Genomic DNA, 21791 nt, shown 5'->3' on the forward strand with positions numbered 1-21791 from the left:
ATAGAAGTGCCTGTTATAGCCACTGGTGCATCCCAGTGGCGCTGTGTTTGCAGTAAATGGGGAAAAAAAAACGGCGACGCAAAATTTTATCGCCTCTGTCCCTTCAAGGCTGCATTGCCTTGGCAATTGTTTATAGCGATATTTTCCTTATCTATCCAGAACCAATCACTAAACGAAAGCAGCAGTTTTTTGCTGAGTAAGACTTTGCTGTGTAAGACTGTAAGGTGAACTTGGGGAATATTTATCGTGGAATTTTCGTCGCGTAGTAAGAAGTGTTCACTGACCGGTCAAAAGAATCGACGTGTTGTCCGGTATCCGCTGCGCCCCCTCGGTGTCCTCAGGAACGCCAATCAGCAGCCTAACTGCGGACGTAGTTTGCGGCGATTAGCATCACAGATGAGGGAAATGGTCCAAGCTTGTATACAAAGCATTAGAGCGTATCCTAATGAGCCGGTGAGTGTAGCCGGTGCAACAAAAAAAAAATCGACTGCCCTCACACTGCGTTCTGTTTACCGACAAGCTTACCCTCACTGCTTTTTAACGTGACAGTGTTAGAGCGCACCTTCGGAGGAAAATCCACGCGCATTGTCACACTAATTCAGGATTGGTCGGGAGGGTTGTTACGTCACAAGCTGATACTTGAAATGAAAGTTATTGAAAGTCGAGTTAAATTGTGACTGTGGGGTCGTCGCATGACTGAAATCAAATTACGACAGATAAGACTGGAAAGCAAATTACAATTAATAGAAGACGGGAAATCAGTTGCGAATCGAGTTCATGAACTTCGGGTTACGAGTTATATACGCTACCCCTAGGCCGTTGAGGCACGTTTGTTCGACACGTTAAAGGGACACCTTGTGTGTCCTGTCCTGAATAAGGCGATCTAGTGTGTGTGCCTACTTATTACGCTACTGAGTGGGCAGTTTAAACAGGTACTAATTAAGAAAAACAGTATCAAATAACCATTACCGCGGCCGCGTCATGCCTTTAAGGCGGAGCTTAAGTGCCCCGTTAAACTTTTTTCGTCTTCTGCGTTACCGAGGGATCCCATAACATTACAGGCTCAGTAGAGCTAAGTACACCTTCTCTCTCCCCCCCCCCCCCCCCCCCCCTCCGGTGAAGAATTATTAACAACGAGTCAGGCCACCTCTTGACGCCTCCGAACTCATACATTCCCGAACCCGGTTATGTGTAGTGCATATTATCCGGAACAATATTCAAATGAATGCAAGCTATGTCACCAAAAAGCGGATCTCAAGCATATTCTTTGCAAATACCCTATTGCCCTCCTGGAGAGAGAACAAATAAAGTCGCTTGACCAATGGCAGGCTCGCCTACTCAGCTCCGATGCGCAGATTCAGACAAAAGTCGTCCAACTGGCCGAAGACGCCGCCAGAAGCCAGGACCTTCTGGCCGTCGTTTAGGCGAGGGGCGTACAGTTCCTCAAACTGTTGGATACAAAAGTTTTACAATCGAAAATTCAGCTGCCATTGAAATACTCGTTGTCTTGCTCTGCGCACAGTTTGTGACATGGTTTCATTCACTGCATCACATCGTTCGCGTCCCTCAATTACATTTTATGTTATATTTTGGTTCTCTTGATACAAGTTACAAGTTCACCAAAACGCAGGGGCGGCCGCGTTTCGATAGGCAAAATGCAAAAGGCGCCCGTGTGCTGTGCGATGTCAGTGCGCGTTAAAGATTCCCAGGTGGTCGAAACTATTCCGAAGCCCTCCACTACGGCACCTCTTTCTTCCTTTCTTCTTAAACTCTCTTTGATTGTAGATATGTAATCAATTTTCCCCTTTTTTTCTTTTTCTGTCAAGAAGCCCAGAGCCGCCCTAGTGTCATGTGCGCATGCGTTGTGTACAAGTATACAGTGACATCTGTTACGGAAAATAAAGCCAGTGTTAGTAGCGTTCGTCCTTGTCGTGTCTCCCTCCCGTGCTCGTCTCTTTTGCGCTACATCTTTTTTCAAGTATGTGCCACCAACTCGCCCAGCAACAAGTTTTATTCATCCGTACTCCTGGACGTATTCCAGTATCTTTCCCAATTTGGTAAATCCGTACCGTCAGCTGTGCGGCGAGCCTGCCACCTTACCCCACATAACCTGGGACTGCACGGAGGATCCACCTCCGGCCGATCTAGTCATATCTCTCACGCTTGAAAACTGGGAAGCTGTTCTCGCCAACCCGGACGCAGACGCTCATTAATGAGCGAAGGTAAGAGCGCAGTAGGTCGCCGACAGACTTAAACTCCCAGCCCCCTGGAGCGGCTGAAGTAAGCCTAGAGGATCGCCATGCTCTTACTGAGAATAAAGGTTTTTTTCTCTCTCTTAATCTCTCTCTTCCTCAAAACCAAAATCAAAACCAAACCCCAGTGCAGAGAGTGTGCATTTAACTCGCGGTTGCCTTCAAGGCACCAAGCTACCGGTTTTTACACTGCAAGCGTCTGTACAAGAAGGAGAAAATTTCTATCATGAGCCTGGTATCAGTTAGGTCGCTCTTTACTGTTTAATGCCCATTGTGGGGACTTTGCCTCACGACATTTCCTTTGGTTTGCTTTCCCGTTATGCACCCTCCCTGGTTAGTTGCTTCAACTTGTTAACAGGGGAGGGCACAGGCGTCGCAGCGAGGCGAGCGCCACGGATGACGTGAATACTGCTGCGCGAGCGCGGGAGAGGACGCTCTCTTCGGCTTGGGATTTCTGCGCATGCGCACTGCTCTACGCGCGCTCCTGTCTTCGCCAACGGGGCGAGGAAGTGGTGGGAGAACGTCGTTCGCATCTCGTCCTGTCTGGTTTCGGAGTATCCCCTTGCCTAGCGTGGGCGAAAATTCTCTTGTGACCTTGCTGGTGAGTCGGACGACCTCGATTCATTTGCGCATTTTGCTGCTAGCTGGCATTATGGTTGCTGTAGCAATAAATGCCTGTGTCAGCCAGTGTGTCGGCGTGCGCTCGGTAGCGTACGCGATCAGTGTTGGTGTCCGGGATGATTTGAAATGGCTCAGCCGCGATTAAGCGAGGAGAACGTATTTATCTTCCGCTATTGAAACCCCACCCCATAAACACATTACTTCAGTTACCCAGTGTACCGGCTGCTTCCATTTCAGAAACGGCGCAACCAAATCCCCTGCTCAACCTTTATTTATGAGTTCACTGTACGGGAATGTTGCTCTCAAGTGAGCATGGACGATAATGTTTATTCCCCTGTATCTGTGTTTTTATTAACTGTTCTTGCGTTCTAAACACATATGCGCGTATGTTCACTTCGGTTCGAGGGATGTACGTTCGCCAGCGCTCTTTTCTGCAGACGTAAATCGCAGGAAATCAGGAGGAAGCAAAATCCGAAAGAAAAAACATAGAATTGGTCTCATTATAGGCTTTCGAGGAAAGAGCGAATTTCACGGAAGAGGAAAATTTTGCACCTGAAACAACGCCCATTGGCAGCTATTTTCTTTACGAAGCGCGCGTGAATTCATACGCATCAATGCTAAAGGAGTACTGTGAAAAAGAAATTTGGAGTACATTGTGTTACAAATAAAGTCATGGAAGGGTGTGCGGGGGTTTCTGTTACAGTGTAATCAGTTCCAGAAGAGGTAAATCAGTGATTTTCTGTTTTCCTTTTCTGGCCTTGTTTTGCGCCTCTGCGAAGAATACTCTGATTGAACTTCCCATTTCAACGTGGACGTCGTGACGTCGGGTATAGATTAGCAATGCCTTCGCGACCAGTAACACACATTAAACTCGGAGGTGCTTACAGGTGCATTGGGCGTGTGTTGAACAAGCCTTAACTTCTGGTGCCTCGAAAAGCGAAACCTGAGCTCACTGCCTTTAACGATGATAATTGAAGGACCAAGCAGAGACCGGAACCGCAATAGCGCCCTTATTGGGAATATTTAAAAAGCTCGTGCATTATCTTTTTCTCACATTATCGCAGAAATTGCAAATGCAGGAGGTTGTACGCAGCTGTCTCTTTACGTACCTTCCCGGTGTGTCTGATTCGTGCTTCGCTGGAAGTGCCTTGTCTGGAAAGTTTCCATCCTAAATTTTGCAGCGAAACGATGTTTGTTTTCTTGATTCTTTGTTCACTGCCGACGGTGCCCGGTCACATTGGTCAGGAGGTGAGTGGGACAGATTTACGTGAAACGATTTGTAGAGACGCTCAACTTTTCATACGATGGTCGTTATTTATGCAGGTGCTTTCACTGCCTTGTCGCGAAAGTTTGTCATGTTTCATTTAACGTGGCCGAAACTGAGCATGCATGATGCTGGTGTTCCATGCCGTCGAACTCCTCAAATATTTTGAGGGCACAGGTTTTCCCAACCAACTGATTCATTTGAAAGCATTCGGCTGCCATAACCAGAGGGTGACACTAATTTTTATAAGGAATTATAAATAAATCGAGAAATGTCAGTGCTGCAGTTAAAAGTTACCGTTACACGTTAACAACTGAGCTTAAATATGCACTTTCATGTGGAGGCATATATCTTTGTTCGAGTCGTACTGCAGACGTCTTGGTCTCAGAAGTTGGTCTATTGAATCTGGCATACTTCTTGAAATATTCTACATACGTGCAGGCTGGCTGAACGCTCGCTCGAGCCATTGCGTCAGCAATATATCTGATGTCATAACACGCAATATGTGTAAGCCTGCATCAGTGTTGCACGCGATGATTCCACCGTCTCTGCTTGCAGATACCCAGTTCTATACCGTCGCACAATGACGGCGAAAGTTCGAATTAAGTGAAACGTAGTTAACCACATAGAAGCGCGAATGCATGTGTTTTGCGTAGTTGGTCCATGGTTTTGCTTTGCTGGGTCATCTACACGTCTGATGGCGATGTTAGTTCGACAGCAGTATTAGTTTATGAGGACGACCATTTTTGTATAGGACAACAAGAGTTTGTGTATTCGTTCGACAGTAGTATTAGTTGAAGAAGAAGACGATGCGCACTGGACAACACGAGAGCGTGTCGCTGTTTAACACGAGGCACCATCTGCTGCGGCGATAGCACAGTGCTGTCGAGCAGTGGCCAGTGGAGCTGAACTGTTCGCGCCACCGCGGGTTTGAATCGTAGTCGCGCCAATATTTATATTTTATTTATTTATTGTTAAGCCAACGTTATCCTTAAGGTTGAGCTTCACAAAAACTGCTTGAGCTGGTTAGACCTCATGAAGTAGTGCTTCCGCGCGTGAATTTGTTTCAGCGATACGAAATGAAGCTTATCGTTCTCACGCTCGCACTAATTTGAATGCGTTCTCATGCTTGAATGCTCGCCAGGAGCGGTAGAACTAGCTATCGCTGCCGCCCTCCTTCGCACAGTCGTTTTACAATTCAGCGTAGCGTTTCCTCTTGGCGGCACTTTGAGAGCAGCAGCACCCGTGTGTCTGCACCCAGGAAGCCCCATGAATCGCGTGTTTGCATCGTCAGGCAGACCATAGATTGTGAAGACTGCAGCGCTCGTAGACACGGATACGATTAAGGAGGCACCGCATAGCACATGCGGCGTCTCCTTCATGCTGTCCGTGTTTCCCAGCGCTGCAGTCTTCATAATGAACAACCAACTTGCCCAATCAGTTACTCTTCAGACCATAGTGTAGTGCCCACATGCATTCGAGGGTTGTATGCTTCGCCGCTCGATTCTGATGCAGGCCTTCGCCAAGCGAGCGTAGTATACACAGTGCGCGATGCCATTTCAGCGCCATCCCAGACCCAGACACATTTAATGCTTGCTCTAATATGGTTTCTGCGTCGGTGGTGCGTCCAATTGCAGGGTGCTGCGACCAGTATTACAGAACCCTGAATTATCTTTGGGTAGGGAAGTAGTAATTAACGCATTTTCTTGCTTCACTTCAAGTAAGGACCACAAATATTGTTAGGAATGGATTGGAATTGGGCTGTAAGTGGACGACGTCGGCCAGCAGAAGGGGTCATTGTTAAGGCACCCTTTTGACTCGCCTTGGCTTACATCGCACTTATTTCATTCACATCGCGTATTTCTTGTGCACCAAATTTTGTAATTTGTGGCTGGTTTCCTTGCAAGTGAGTTGACAACGGTGCTCCTGCACCCAAGGAAACTCAAGCCTGCATGCATAGAAACATGCGTAAATGTCGGTTCTGATGCACATTCCTTTCCATACCTAACATTGCAGTATAATGACACGCATAGATATTTCATCTCTGCAGCCGCCGCTAGTGGCTGAATGGTTATGACGTTCGGCTGCTGGCCCGAAAGACGCGGGTTCGATCCCGCCCGCGGCGGTAGAATTTCGATGGAGGCGAAATTCTAGAGGCCCGTGTACTGTGATATGTCAGTGCACGTGAACGAACCCCAGGTGGTCGAAATTTCCGGAGCCCTTCACTACGGCGTCTCTCATAGCCTGAGTCGCTTTAGGACGTTAAACCCCATTAGACCTTAAACCATTTCATCTGTACGTTCCTTGATACCTGTACATGACTGATACCTGTACGGCCTGATACATTCCGTGATACCTGTACATCCTGTACATGACTGGCTTATGATTAATTTCAGAAGTATGTACAAGTAACTACTCAGTAATTCAATCGTGCCTAGCTGGATACATATGTGCCCGTTTATGAATGACCGTAAATACTATCTCAGCTTATATTTCCTCTCACAAGCTCGCAGAGTAGCGGGAGCTATTAGCGTGAGGTGATGCCTTCAAGACCTGTAAAGCTGGCCTGCAAGCGTGTGGTTACAGCACGCCTATGCAGTCTCGCCTTTTGTCATTCTTATGCACATGGATTAAGAAGTATAGCACGTTAGTACGCCGTTCTTGAGTGCAAGCTGTTGTTCTTGAGGGCAAGCTGTTTCTTCTCAAGCAGCGTTCGCACTACACGAAAAGGACAAGCGGCAAATACAACCTTCGTCCGTAAAGTTCCGAGACTGGGTTCATTAAAAAAATGCGTTTAACATTGAAATCAATTATGCAGAACCCCTCCGAAGTAATCTCCCTTGCAGTCTATACACAGGTTCCAGCGCTTCTTGAGGACTTGAAAACAGTTATAAAACGCTCCTTTTGGCAGGGCTGTCAGCTCCTTTGTCGTGGCGTCTTGAATGGCCTCCACGCTCCCCCTCCAGCGACCTTTTAGGCCTCTCTTCACAGGAGGAAACAGCAAAAAATCGCATGAGGAGAGGTCAGGCGTGTATGGCGGATAAGGGAGTACAGCAATGCTGTGCTTGGCGAGAAAGTTCATACCGCCGTGAGCAGCGTGTGACCTTGCGTTATCGTGAAGGAGGCTCCGTTGTCCAGATGCCCTTTAGTCAGGGCGACGGCGTCGCAGTGCATCACGCGTGTGTTGGAGCACGCGGTTATAGAACTCCTGATCCACCGTCTGCCCTTGTGGGACGAACTCATGGTGTATGACACCTCTGGCATCGAAATAAACTCTCAGCATCGTCTTCGTTTTAGTCTTATGTCGCTGCACCTTTCTCAGTGCCGGAGAGCTTGTGGACCGACATCCGGCGCTCTGCCTCTTTGTTTGAGGATCTACAGCACTGATGCTGTCGACGAATGCAGCATGCTGCTCTGCCTCGGAAAGCAAATCAGCGCTCACTGATGCCCGCGTGTCTTTCTGGTCCTGTGTGAGGGAGTGCGGCGCAAGTCTGGAATTCAGCTTTCGTTTCCGCAAGTTCTCACGCAAAATATGGTGGCATGTTGTCTTACTAATGTCCAGAGCATCTGAAAGCATGCGGACTGTAATGTTGTGGTCTTGCTGTACGATTTCCCTGATTCAAGGCACGTTGTTTTCATCCCGAAAGGTTGAAGGGCGCTCCTGCCTTGTGTCGTATTCCACCGACGTTCTCCCCGAAACAAACCTCTTGTGCCATTTGAAAAGTCGCGCTCGCGATAATGTCACGTTGCCGTAAGCGTCACGAAGGAGCCCATACGTCTGTGTGGCTATCTTGCCAAGCTTCCCACAGAATTTTATGTTTACACGCTGTTCGACGTGGTCGTCCATCTCTCCATATTCACTAACCGTAGGATGCTCAGACGACTAGCGACAGCGTATTTTTCTATATGTACTACCATATAGCTGCTACCACAGCAAATAACATAAATAGCTCAGGTTAGCCCGAAAAGATGGCGTTACACGAAAGCACCAACATTTGTTTTGGGGGAATAATTTCTACAGAAGAAAATAAGTCAGTCTCGAAACTTTACGGACAAAAGTCGTAACTGAATATTCTTTTGCCTTCTGCCAGTGGTATGGTATTCTTTTCGTTGCCTCTTGTCCATCCAAACAGTTTGAACTTTCCTCGAAAGTACAGCACAGAAGCGAGAAGCCAAGGACAAAATATGTTTTTTTTTAAAGCTGATTGACGGCGAAACGACTGGTAACTGAAATGAAAACTCGGCTATTTTTAATCTTCCCCGTGGTACAGAAAAGAGCAGACTATAGTTCGAGCATACTGATGTCCTCAACCTGAGCAAAATAAACGGGCTTATAGAAGTCTACGAGCCAGAAATCATTCTAGGTTATATCACCATGCATGACAGTCTCTGTCCGGCCGGAAAATGAGCATGGCTACCACCCGCCGTAGTTTCTGTGATTAGGGGCGTATTAGTGGTGGTTGGTCACTGTTTCATATTGCAGCCTATAAGAGTTACGATGACAACAGTGAAAACTCTGCACGAAGTCCGACGTAGGCAAGTCGCTGAAATACATACTTGAGCTGCTTAGTAAGTAAAACCTAACAATGGGTTGACCTTTCGGCTTTTATATTTTCAAAATTCCGCGATTCTATTTTAGTGCTTACTTGACAAAGCGGTTCTGGGCTTTTTTTGGCGATTATTGTTTTATATGGACAAGAAACGAATCTTTTTCCCGGTTTTACAGTCTGCTACTCCAGTGTGGCAAAAAGTCACTTATAGTTTAGCTTGTTATTTTAGTGTGTCCAACCATTCGATTAAACAGTAACTAAAGCAATATATACCATGTTAAAAACATTGTTTGACTCCAATAAAGAAAAGAAATGAAGTTATGTCATGGACCCATCAGAGAAAAACTCAAATGGAAGTTGACTGCTTAGAGGTCGGTTTTCATATTCGCTTCAGTGGTTGCGCTGCGCTGGGCGAGAGTACGGGGTCTCACGCAGTCTGCATGTTGACGGCAGCGATGGAAGTGCCGCCAGCCGTCGTGGTAGATAGAATATGCAATTTTGCGGTGAATTTTCACATGGTGTCGCGTTTCAGCCTTCTTTGCCAAGTAAGTGCCCTAGACGGGTGATAACAGCTCATAGCGCTGCTCGAGAAGACGACGTATGGCGAAGAAGTACAACCTCCCGATCTGCAGGGGCCTGTAACGTAGCATAGCAATACTTCAAAACGCGCTTATGTGCAACTTATTCCAACGATACCACTGACACATCACGCCTATGTAATGCGTACTTTGACATAGGCGCGGTGGAAATAGTTCAGTATAACCTGCGACCTGCGGCGTGCTTGTCATGAATACTGACTATCTTCGGTTAAAATGCAGGCGAGGATATTGAACTCGACAGGTTTTTGTAGGTTTTCTTTTCGGAAGAAGCGAACCCCTAGCCATAACCCTTAAACTGCTTTTCGCTGTTCTCGTAGTTGGGAAATAATATCGCATTTGTTTAAGTTCGCCCTGGTATAAAAAGAAGGGCACAAACAAGCCGCAGAAGCAAGGTGATGTCCCGTCCTTTCGTACTTTCATTAGTACAGGTACGGACAGCAGTGAACGAAGCGCGCCGCGCAAGAGAAAAAAACGTGTAAGCGCCACCTAGCAGAGCCAGACGAAAGCTCATAATCCTAACGCACATGTGCGCGCCCCTAACCTGCGCCGTCCTGATCCTCCAATTGCTCTGCTTGTCTTGCATTGGACCGGCGTCAATGTCGCGCTGACGATCATTATGATTGTGAGTCTATAGAGTCGGATGGTTGCGCGTTTTGTAGCGAGCGGGCATTTCGGAATGCGCAAGCCGCTGCCTTGATACCGGAGAGCCCGCGGGGGCGCCGCTGTCATTATGCCGCTTCTTTTGAGACAGCTGTAGGCTCATTTTCCCCGCAAATTTCCCGCGTGCTTCGAACTTCTGTTGCCTCTGGGACTCAAGTGTCTCGCTATCGACGAAACATGCTCGAAACACTACGTACCGCCGCATTTTTGGGTATATTTAACTCAGCGTTTATTTTCGCCTTTCTCCTACGAGGCGCTTACGCAGCAGCAATGAATTCGCCCTGTATGTCAGTCCTGCTGCACATTACTCCTGCACTGCAACCTGGCCTAGTTTCTCAGATTAATATAAGCGGAAACCGCCGATCTTAGCGCTTTTTCCTGAATTATCCAGCTTCGCAAGGATAGCGAGTCTGGCCCTGAAGGTTCTGGATGGTTCTCCTGGATCGCAACGCAACGCGAATACTATAAAACAGACCGATCTCTAAAAGATAACCCGTAGAAGTGAAGCAATATAGCTAGGACAAAGCAGAATTGCCGGCTGCAGTCTGTCGTGGTTCATTCTCCAATCAGCGGACGCACACTGGTATGCAAGCCGAATTTCGGACAGGCAGCGCACAACAGTGACGCACTGCTGCCGCAGCATTCGCGTGAGGAAGAGAGACTGCGGCTGCTTATAGTCACCACAGGATCCGAAGTGGCACGCACCTAAGCTTTGCTCCGCACATGACAGTGCGAAACAAAGCGCGCTGTCTCAGTGGCGATAACAGCAGGTTCCAGTACAGGGGCAGTGTGCTGCACGAGAGACAGACAGGGTGCACGCATTGGTGCTGCTTCGGCGCCTCGAAGGGGCAAGGCGAATCATCAGCGCATGGTAACTAATGTAGACGGAACCGAAACAGCGGCGGTACGTGGAGTGTTTCGAAGGCGATTGGTTGCTAGCGATACGCAGACGGGTTCTGGCGGCAACGAAAGTTCAAAGCACGCCGGTTATTTGTGGCGGAAACGCGCCTACAGCTGTCTCAAACGTTGGCTGTCTCAGACGAAGCGGCTTAATGGTAGCCAATGTCCTTACCTAAAACCTTGATGGCAGCGCCGTCCCCGAGCGCTCTGCCGTATCAAGGCAGCGGCAAGGTTAGATGTAGAGTGGTAGCGCTGCTGCCATAGAAGCCCATGCGTTCAAAACATGGCGGCTTATGGTGCGTACCAGCGCCCTCTGCGATGTTTGCGGAAAACTAATTAATGACCTCATAGTTAAAAGCATGACGTAATATCAATGTGATTTTTGGCGGGAGAAATAAATCCACGACTGTCTCGATGTTCAGCGCGACATACGACGCAAAGACGAAGGAAGAAGACGCGACGAGCGCAAACTTCCGACGTTATTTTTAGTAGACCGCGCTCGTTGTGTCTTTCTTCGTCTTTGCGTCGAGTGTCGCGCTGGAGCTCAATCCGTTAACATACCAACCGGCCCAACTATTTCTGTTTGTGCCCGGGAGTACAGTTATATCAATATTGATAGATTCTCGTTTAACAGCTGCTTTTGAGTATCCGAGTTTGTGAGCATTGAGTTGTGACAGAATTGTGTCAATTGGGTTTGGCTCGCATAAAGAGGCAACAGAGAACATTTTTAGCCGAAGTTAATTTACTAGTTGGAAACCATAAGGCTCACTACTCGGTACAGTGACACAAGAGGTTGCTGCACTAGCCTACGATAGATGTTCAAACTTTGCACGAGCTGCGAACGAGCTAGTTGCCTCCTGACACACATAAATGACACAAGAATGCATATTGTTCGGCACTTTCTCGGTGAAATTAGGGCCGCTTTATAGAACACGTGGCGGACAGGCATTTTTGGCTGGTATAGGCACTCAGTGGGAATGGCATATCACAGTACCAAAGGAACTGTAAAACCCTACCGGTGCAGTGCGATGCCAGGACAACAGTTCTCACTTTCGCTCATTCCTAAGAAGCGCCAGTCCTTCGCTTGCAGTGCGTTCTTCGTGTCAAACTGCACCGCCTTTCCGAAGAGGCAGTGACAAAACATACGGCTAGAACTGCGGCTGCTGTGGCACAAAACAAGCGCGCTCACGTAGGCGACAAGAACCAGGGCAAAAAGTAAGCAAGCGCTTGAAAAAAACGCTGATAAAAGGCTAGCAGCCGCCCACAACGAAGTGGCAAGATGAAGAGATACGCCAAGCAAGCAAAGTTGGAAGCAAGCCGCAGAATAGTAAAGGTGGATCGCATAAGAGCGGCTTGGTGATACTTTGAGGAAATGCAGATATACATATTATTTTATGAAAAAAAGCGCTCTTATTTCTAATGATATGAACACAGTTTAAATAATGTAAACGAGTAATTGAAATTGTGTATTAAACTGTTTCAAATTACAAACATGCAGCCAATTATTTTTCTCTTTTTTGAGCATGTCTGCACACATCATTTTGGCGCTTCAGTTACGCAGTCCTACTGATGTCGCTGACGCTTGGTTCAAGACTGCGTTCGAGCTCCGACTTCGCGACCTATGCAAAGTGACCTTAGCAGCCGTCGCAGCATTCCGAAATGCCCGCTCGCTACACAGGGCGCGGCCGTCCGATCATCGTCACTTGCGACCATGCGTGGCAGCTACTGAGCGTATGTTCTTTTCACTGTTATAGCCATCAAGTCAACGACCACACGATTGACAGTTCTGATTGTTGCAAGCTGGCTGCTCCGTCATAACTGCACTTACCGTTATGAACAGCGCCACCACCAGCTATATGAGGACGGCATCGCCTCTGCCTCCCTGGGATTTGCGACCACGCCGGTAACTACTGAGCGCCTCTTCTTTTCACTGTTATAGTCATGACGTCTTAATCACTGTCCTTAGTACTGTAGTCGATTTTATGTTGTGATCCCCATTGTGGTTCGCCTTGCTGTATTTGAGTAACGCTATAGGTATTGAAGTAAACACATACAGGGCCCGCATCGGCTTCTTTCTAGCGTTTCGACGAAGTGTGAGAGGCAACATCAGCGCTTCAGTGCAGAATATAACTTCATAAGCGGTAATTTTCCCAAACCTACTGCAATGTTGGCATTGATGTGCATTGCTGCTCTTTTGCTCTGTGCTGGTGATGTCGAGGCTAACCCTGGACCGAAGTTGGATGACGTTCTGACATTGCTGAACAAATTCCATAAGGAAAATGAATAGTACTTTAGCAGCACCAAAACAGCGCTCAATGAAATAAAGAAGGGAATTGAAGACTTAAAAGAGAGGGTTGGCGTCATTGAAAGGAGTGTGAGTAGTGTACCAAAATTAACGACGACGTTTGCACTGTCAGCGGTGCTGTCAAAGATGGTAAATGCTCATTATCGCGAACGCAGAGACTGACTAATGTCGTTGATGATTTGAATAATCGAATGAGAGGGAATAACATGCTCGTTAAAGGTGTTCCAGGACGTGACAAGGAAGACAACACAGAAACAGCGCGAGATGTTCGATAGTTCCTCTCACCTCACCTTCAAGTCGAGATAGGCGAAATTCAACGCGCGCACCGTATAAGAAAACGACGCGCTGGCAGTCAGTGGCCAATCATCAAAATATTAAACTTCAAGGCAAGAAATAAAGTCCTCCGCAACGTCCATAAGTTGATATTTGTGTCGCCCAAGCTATGGCTGGAAGAAGACTATTCTCCGCCAGTTCAGTTAGAACATAAAAAGCTGCGGGACTTCGCCAAAAACAAGAAAACTGAAAATGAGCGCAATGCTGACAATTTTAATAAGGTCGAAGTTCATGACAATTTGTAGCTTTACGACGCTGCAACTGACCAAGTTATACAGATTTCTACGCTGATTTCTACTCTTGGCGACCGCCTGTCGGCGTGACAAGCAGGTCAAAATGAACACAAACAAGAAACCGCTTGCAATGTTTCCATCCTCCTGGCCAATTTCCGTAGCTTACTAAGCTTGGTGTGACAAAAGCAATGATGCACCCATGTGCAGCTCATATTGTTCTTGGCACTGAAATCTGGCTGACAGGAGACATACCGAATGCTAACCTATTGTTCCCAAGCCATTTATCAATATTTCTTAAAGATAGACTGACTTCGAGAGGAGAAGACCTCATGATCGCGGTAAGAAGCGACTATCAGCCGCCCCTGTTTCCTCTTAACACGCCTCTTGAACTGATGTTTGTGACGTTACGGTTTAGTGGTATCACCTACGCAATCGTGTTTGTTATCGGCCGCCTGACTGTTGGTAAACTTTCGTCGATTCTTTTCACTGGGCCGTTGAGTGCTTCTCGAACAAATTCCCGAATTGCATCATTACTTTAGGAGGAGATTTTAAATACCCTGCTATTGACTGGCGTACATTATTTGGAGATTCCCAGGGAAGCTTGTCTCACTGTTACAACTTTCGAACTACTCTTGACCTATGCAATCTAACTCAGCTTGTGTACGAGCCAACACGTGAGAAATAGATCTTGGATTTGATCTTCACTAATCAACCTCACAATACAGAAGTGCATAAGCTAGAATATGTAAGTTACCATAGCGTTGTACACTCTTGACAACCGATACAGGCTCACACTAAAGCAGCCATTAAAAATATATCTAGAACTACGCCAGAACGGACCAAGACAAAATCAGCCAAATGCTGGCTGACTTCGAACCCGCATTCGAGCATAACTTCGAAGAACGCACACAAATGAAAACTGGGTAATGTTTCACGACAGGTTGAAGGAAATTGAAGAACACTGCGTAACAAAATCTCACATCAAGACAAGAGTTGATGCTCCCTGGTTCATGAAGGAAATCAGGAAGCATCTGAACAGAAAGAAACGGGCATATTGAAAGGCTACCCAGGATAACGCACCCCGTGATTGGCAATTGGTATAAAGAACTGTCACCTGTTGCGGGAAAAAGTTTAAAAAAGCAAAGGCTTACCTGTTAAAAACAAACCCAAAAATTCTGGCGTGTTGTCAACACTAAAGATGCAAGCGAGTTAATAACACTAAAGGACGTAAATGAAATTTTGGTCCCCCTAGAAGCAAGCGCGGAACATCCAAACAGTCATTTCAGCAAAGTATTTACAGAAGAGACACCTATTCCTGAGTACATTCAGCTTCCCGTTGTAGTCAATGCTTATCATTCTAATCCTATCACTATCACAACAGATGGGGTTCTTCGTGCGATTGATAGGCTTTCATTTCTCTTCCCGGTCCTGACGCCTTAAGTACTAAGCTTCTAAAGCTAACTTCTCCTGACGAGTCCGCATTATTGTTACCACTTTTATTCCAGAAGTGTGTGAACAATGGCTGCGTTCAGATGGTTCGGGATCTGCACTGATTATACCAATTTTCAAGTCTGGGAATATTACAACTCCCAACAACTGTCGACCAATTTCTCTTGCGTCAGTGCGCTGGCAGCTACCTACTGGAACACAAAATGTTTACCCACATATTGAAACGCCTTAATGCAAATGACCTGCTACTTGAAAATCAGCATGGTTTTCGGTACCGGCATTTATCTAAAAAACAATTACTTGAATTAGTAACGGTTCTACATTGCAAAATTCCCAGCGCCTTGTACATTTACACAATTTTGAACGACTTCTCTAAAGCCTTTGATCGGGTAGCCCAGAAGCGCCTCATCAAAAAGGTGTATAACTTGCAACTTGATCATATTACTGCAAAGTGGATTGAAGAATTTTTAGCGAAAAGGCAACCATCCGTATCTGCTAATAACATCATATATGAAACTGAACATGTTAAATAATGTGTACCGCAGGAATCCGTCTGAGGCCCACTTCTGTTTTTAATTTATATTAATTACATCGCGTCAGAAATTAGCTCCTCCATACGTCTTTTCGCTCACGATTGTATCGTTTATGGAGAAATAGCTAATCCTAATGACATTGTTGCCTTGCAGACAGATATAGGTAGGTTAAGTACTTGATGCAGTGGTTGGCAGATGCAAATAAACACCGATAAAACCAAACAGGTGGCTTTTTCTGCATTCCATAAGACTCCAGTAAGAAGCTGCAATATAAATAACAGTGTCATTGAGCGCTCATCAACTTTCAAATACAAAGGCGTTGTTCTTCGCCCGCACTTAAATTGGCATAGCCACATAGAGTACATTACTAGCAAATATTTTAAAAAATTAGGCTTTCTTGAACGTCGTCTATCCCTAGCTAACCCTGATATCAAACTACAGGCCTACAAACCTCTAGTTCGGGCACCATTACAACGTTGTTCTGTGGTATGGCATCCCCAACAAGAAAACCTGCCCAGCTCTGTAGATTCAGTGGAAAATAAGGCCGCACGCTTTATTCTATGGTCGTACTCCCCATACCAGAGCGTTTCTGCAATTGAACAGTATCTAAATCTTCTGGACCTTAACATACGACGGAAATTGTTTCGCCTATCGTTGTTCCACTCCCTCTGCTACAACCATTCATCTTTCGCACGCAGGCACATCAGAGCAGCACATCACATATATTCTCGTACCGACCATGCGCATAAAATTCTAACAATTTTTGCCCGCACAAAGAAATATCAGAATTCCACATTAACCTTGGCGTGAGTGTAATCCTTTACCTAGTAACATTGTGGCTATTAACGACTCGTCATATTTCCTTTCATCGTTACTAACATTCCTTGAATCAGGCGCAGCATTGCAGTCTCTTTGAACTTGCCGCCTTGTACCTGTGCTTTCCTTTGTACGTGTACATATCTTTTTTGTTTATTGCACACTATATCATGCCTACGATGTATAACACCGACCCAATTGACAATTCACGCTCTGTTCGTTCATTCTTGTTTTTCCTATATTTTTATTATGTATGAAGTGAACTCTTCTGTATTTTTGTTATCTACCCACCCACCCCCGAGCCCCCTCCTATGTAATGCTCAGCGCCGAGCCCTTATGTACTTAAATAAATAATGAAAATAAATAAAACTAGCGTGACACTGACTCCCGCCTAAGGTGAGGCAAGCGGAGCAATCAAACGGTCGCGCCGTTTGGGGACCTGCACATGCGCGTGGCGGTTTTGAGCTTTCGCACAGCTCTGCTAGGCGGCGCTGACACGTAGTGACATTGATTTTTTCTTGTGCGACGTGCTCTGATTACTTTTGTCCGCACGTACATGCATCAAACAGTTATTCTTATACTCCTATTTGAACAGAATGCAAAACACACGCTGGTAATTTGTGAGGGCCAAAATAGTAAGGAAGATGTTTTCAAAGCAGCCTACGTTTTTTGGTCAAGTCGTCCCAGAGATCTGAAAAATGAAGACAGGAATGCAGTTTGTTAAATACAAACTCTGCTTGTTTCATGTCGGCTGTTGTGTAACAAGCTTCAAGTAACATTTATTTCTAAAACATTCCTTGTCTTAACTAGCAAAACACAATTCCAAGAAAATGTAATGTATTCTTAGATTCAGAGCCCACTAATCTTATTGCAGCACTTCATCATCACCATGAGCCGAACTACGCCCACTGCACGACAAAGTCCTTTCCCTAGTCTCTCAAATTAACCCATTCCTTTACACAGCACACAGTTGATTTTTGCCTATTTCGTTTTGGAATACGTTCCCGTTTCTGATGAAACTCATGCTTTAAGTGATAACACTGATTAATTTCATTTATGATCAGAAAATAGGTGCACAACCTTCCTGCTCGAGTTTTTATTTCCGCTGTGCATTGCATATGGGTATTTCTGTGTAAAGTTATACTTAAGCTCATGTATAAGAATACCTGAAATTTTGCAATGTAAATCTTTGTCTCGCTTCTACAGCGTTAGTTGTTGTTAGCTCGTTTTCCAGTTTTCCGCCATCTTCGCCGGCGCCCGCAGCGACACCTGCCACCTCCTTCGATTGGAAAGTGGCAAAGTGGAGTGAGGGAAACTTCCTCTTCACTTTTATGGCAGATTAAGGAGCGGGAAAGAGAGTGATGAGTCGTCTAGTGGCTGGGGAAGTCATACTGGTGAATTAATTAACTACAAAGTCTCTGTGTTTACAACAATTCCTCATAATCATCCTCACTACGTGCACTGGCTGCAGGACAGAGGTCTGTCTCACCTCTATTTCAAGTCCCAGCTGCGGCCATTATATCCCCGAAGACTTCTTAATCTCATCCGTCGTCCTAACCTTCTGCAGTCCGGTGCTCCTTTTACCTTGTCTTGGAATCCTTTCCGTTACTCTTAAGGACTGTCAGTTGCCTTGCCTTCGCATTACATGTCCTGCCCACGCCCATTACTTTCTCTCAATTTCGACTAGGATGTCGTTAACCCGCGTTTGTTCATTCACCCACTCTGCCCGATTTAGGTCTCTTAAAGTAACACCAAACATTTTTCTTTCCGTGGCTCGCTGTGTTGCCCTTAACTTAAGCTGAACCCTTTTTGTTAGCCTCCACCTGTCTGCCCCGCAGGTGAGTACCGGTGAGGTACAGTTCTTGTGCAGTTTCCCCTTGATCTCTTGAGGAATATTGGTAAACTGCCCTCTATGATCTGAGAGAACCTACCATATGCGCTCCACCCCATTCTTATCCATCTAGTTATTTGCCTCTCATGATCCGGATCAACAACCTGTCCCAAGTAGACGTATTCCTTTACCACATCCAGCACCTCCCTGCCAGTTGTGAACTGGTGTTCCCTTGGTAGTCTGTTGAACATTAATTCGGTTTTCTGCATATTAATTTTTAAACTCACTGTTCTTCATTGCCTGGCTAACTCACTGATCATGCTCTGCAGCTCATCTCCTGAATGGCTAGCAATGCAATGTCTCCAGCGAATGGTAAATTATTTAGATATTTTCTATTAACTCTTATCCACAACTGTCCCCAATCCACGCCCCTGAATACTTCCTGTAAACAGGCTGTTAATAGCATTGGCGAGATCGTGTCTACCTGAGTGGCACTCTTCCTTATTGGAACTTTATTGCTTAGTGTATAGATGACTATGGTAGCTGTGGAGGCGTTATAGACATTTTTGACTATTTTCACAATACGCTATTTGCACCCTCATTCCCCAACTTCTACATAACTTCTTAAACATCGACTGAGTCAAATGCATTTGCGTAGTCTACGAAGGCTATTTATAGAGGTTCGTTATATTCTGCACACTCGTCTGTCACCAGATTGACAGTGTAAATACGGTGCATTGTCGAGTACCCTTTACGAATGCCTGCCTGATCAGTAGGTTTCATAAAGTCTAAAGTTGTCCCAACTATATTGGAGATTACCTTAGTAAATACGTTATGTTAAACGAGCAGAAAGGTGATTGGTCTGTAATTTTTCAAGTCCTGTACATGTCCTTCATTATGGAGTAAAATTATGTTATGCGAACATTTATGTAAAGCAAAACGCTGTAACACTTCCTTATAAATATAAAAAAATAAATGTTGCTTGCTGTAGCCGTATTTTGTTTATAAGCGTTTTTACAACATGCCTTCGAGCCTTCTGTAAACACAGGCCGTTATATTACCAGACTTCGGCGGAACTGCAGCGCTTGATATCATGGGTATCGCTCGAGAAATGCTAAGACTTGACTCTCGTGCGACAGAATGTGCTAGATGCGACCACTCCGCTTACACACTGACTACTTCTTTCTCATTTCCGTTTCGTTAGTAGCTTAAATCTCAAGCTTTTTTTTTTCTTCTGCTTAATTGCCTGGCTACTCTCTCTCTTCTGTTACAATTGGTAAAAGTTTCTTGGCGCAGGTTCCTTTGTTTTCTTGCTTTCTCGATAAATGCCAGCACGATTAGAAAATGGCAATATTGGCAAAGTTAATACAGGAGGTTGTGCCTCAAAAATGGGCCGTAAAAGCTAGATCAAAGCAAGTTTTCTTTTGGCGGTTGTTCTGAGATGAGCTGGGCCTACAATCCCCAGTGGCCGCACAGCAGCTGCCTAGACAGCCTGTCAGAACTGTGGCCCAGTGTATCTGGAGACGCCGCCCGCGGGAAACAACCTAAAAAACATTATCGGCCGGGCATTTTCGAGTGAGCCTAGCCCAATGTTGCACGAGGTGCCAGAAGGACAGGTAGAAAGAGGAGGTTTCAAGATTTGCTGGGACGAGGCAGCAGCGGCTGGCGGTGCAAAGAGGTAAGTGGACGCGGTTGGGAAACATAAGCTGAGAAATTCTGGATAAGGCCATTGTGCAACCGAAAGTTGTTTATGAACGCAATTTTTCGCATATCGTAAGACTGTACCATAAGAATCAATATATCCGCCGGTCTCCGCTCGGAATGCTTGTACTTTTCGGCTATTTTCTGTCAGAATCCACATCACTGGCTTTTATCACAGCCCTAACTACTCGATACACGCCCAGGGAAAGCTACAACCAGGATTTTTTAGCGAACCGGAAGATAAGGAAGTTCCCATCAGTATGTTGATAACGGTATCTTACAATATTCTCACAGCTACCACAAACTTAAGGGTGATGTCTAAGGAAGCTAGACTTGTCAGCTGGGGGCGACACTAGTCAGGAGCTCACCTGGGTGGTATATGAATAGGTACATGGTCGTCGCCATTGTGAAACCAGCGGCAGAGACGATCAGGAAAGGAGTGTAGTTGCACTGGAGATATTCCTTCTGCATAGCCCTGCAAACGTTGGAGCCTTTGAAGGACATGACTGCTGGGACTTCTACATCCTTCAGACTTCGCCTGGCTGATGAATTGTGCGCTGAAGCTATCTCTCAAAAGCGTGAATTTAAACGAATACAAGGCCGCAGAGAAACGGCTGCCCCCTCATTCGCAAAGAATTTTTTATTCCAATAAAGTGAAAGCAAAAAGCATTGCGAAGGTGATATCACCCTGCTATGCTCTCCGTTTCATTATAGATGCCTTTCCTTTGCTATTGGTTTTCATAACATGCTCGTTTTATTTTAGGCGGCTGCGTTTTTAGGGAGGAAAAACCCTAAGGCGCCCGTGTGCTGTGCGATGTCAGTGCACGTTAAAGATCCCCAGGTGGTCGAAATTATTCCGGAGCCCTCCACTACGGCACCTCCTTCTTCCTTTCTTCTTTCACTCCCTCCTTTAGCCCTTCCCTTACGGCGCGGTTCAGGTGTCCAACAATATACGAGACAGATACCGCGCCATTTCCTTTCCCCCAAAACCAATTATTATTATTATTATTATTTTAGGTGCCTCTGGAACTTGGTAATCCATAGATGAAGGTATTTGCACTCGGTCATTGGGTACTCAATACCCGTGTGTTGCTGTCATTTAATCAGTAGGTTTGTTAAGCACAACCAAACCTTATTTCATTGCTGCAAAATTAAGGCTGTTAAGCACACTTTCTTCCACACGAAAATCTGCCCTGAGCTGTATGTGTCTATGGTCGCCACCTCATTATATATCGCCGCGTCCGTATGTTGGAGCCGTAATACGCTGCTTTACTATGCATGTCGTTTCATAAGAGAGGTTACACTCCTTGATTCCTGCTTTCATTGACTATCTCTCATACACAGTGATTTTTTTAACTATTGGCGAGCGCTATTTAAGACAGACGTCAGTGCGGTTAAGTCAGGTGGATAGTACAGCAAGGCGGCATTAATTAGGCGATTAATTAACTATAATTGAACAAATCATCTTTTGTCATTTTATAGGGAGAGATTGCAACATTTCCGGGCGTTCACATAGAAGGTGAGCTCTATTTTGAAATTTTGTTAATTGCCAATGTGGTCCGAAATAACCAGTCAAGCATAAGTATTTGAAAGCTCGTTGAGTTGGCTTTTCCGCATTGCGTTCTGTAAATTAGCGCAGTTCGCATTTGTTATTTATAAATACCGACGCCGTTCTTGCATTTGATGATATAGAAGAAGTTGATTCTGGCGACGATAACATACCCAGCGAGGACGTTATTTGATG

General features: G+C 45.7%; 1 long non-coding RNA gene across 1 annotated transcript; it reads right to left on the reverse strand.

The window, feature by feature from the left end:
- Nucleotides 1–284: 284 nt before the first annotated feature.
- On the reverse strand, nt 285–20503 carry LOC144107731 (uncharacterized). The gene is made up of 3 exons (XR_013309365.1): nt 20416–20503; nt 17180–17206; nt 285–362 (listed from the first exon to the last, which is right to left on the reverse strand). It is a non-coding gene; the product is annotated as an uncharacterized LOC144107731 (long non-coding RNA).
- Nucleotides 20504–21791: the final 1288 nt, after the last annotated feature.

This window comes from Amblyomma americanum, chromosome 10 (genome assembly GCF_052857255.1).
Source record: "Amblyomma americanum isolate KBUSLIRL-KWMA chromosome 10, ASM5285725v1, whole genome shotgun sequence".
Taxonomy (NCBI): Eukaryota; Metazoa; Arthropoda; class Arachnida; order Ixodida; family Ixodidae; genus Amblyomma; species Amblyomma americanum.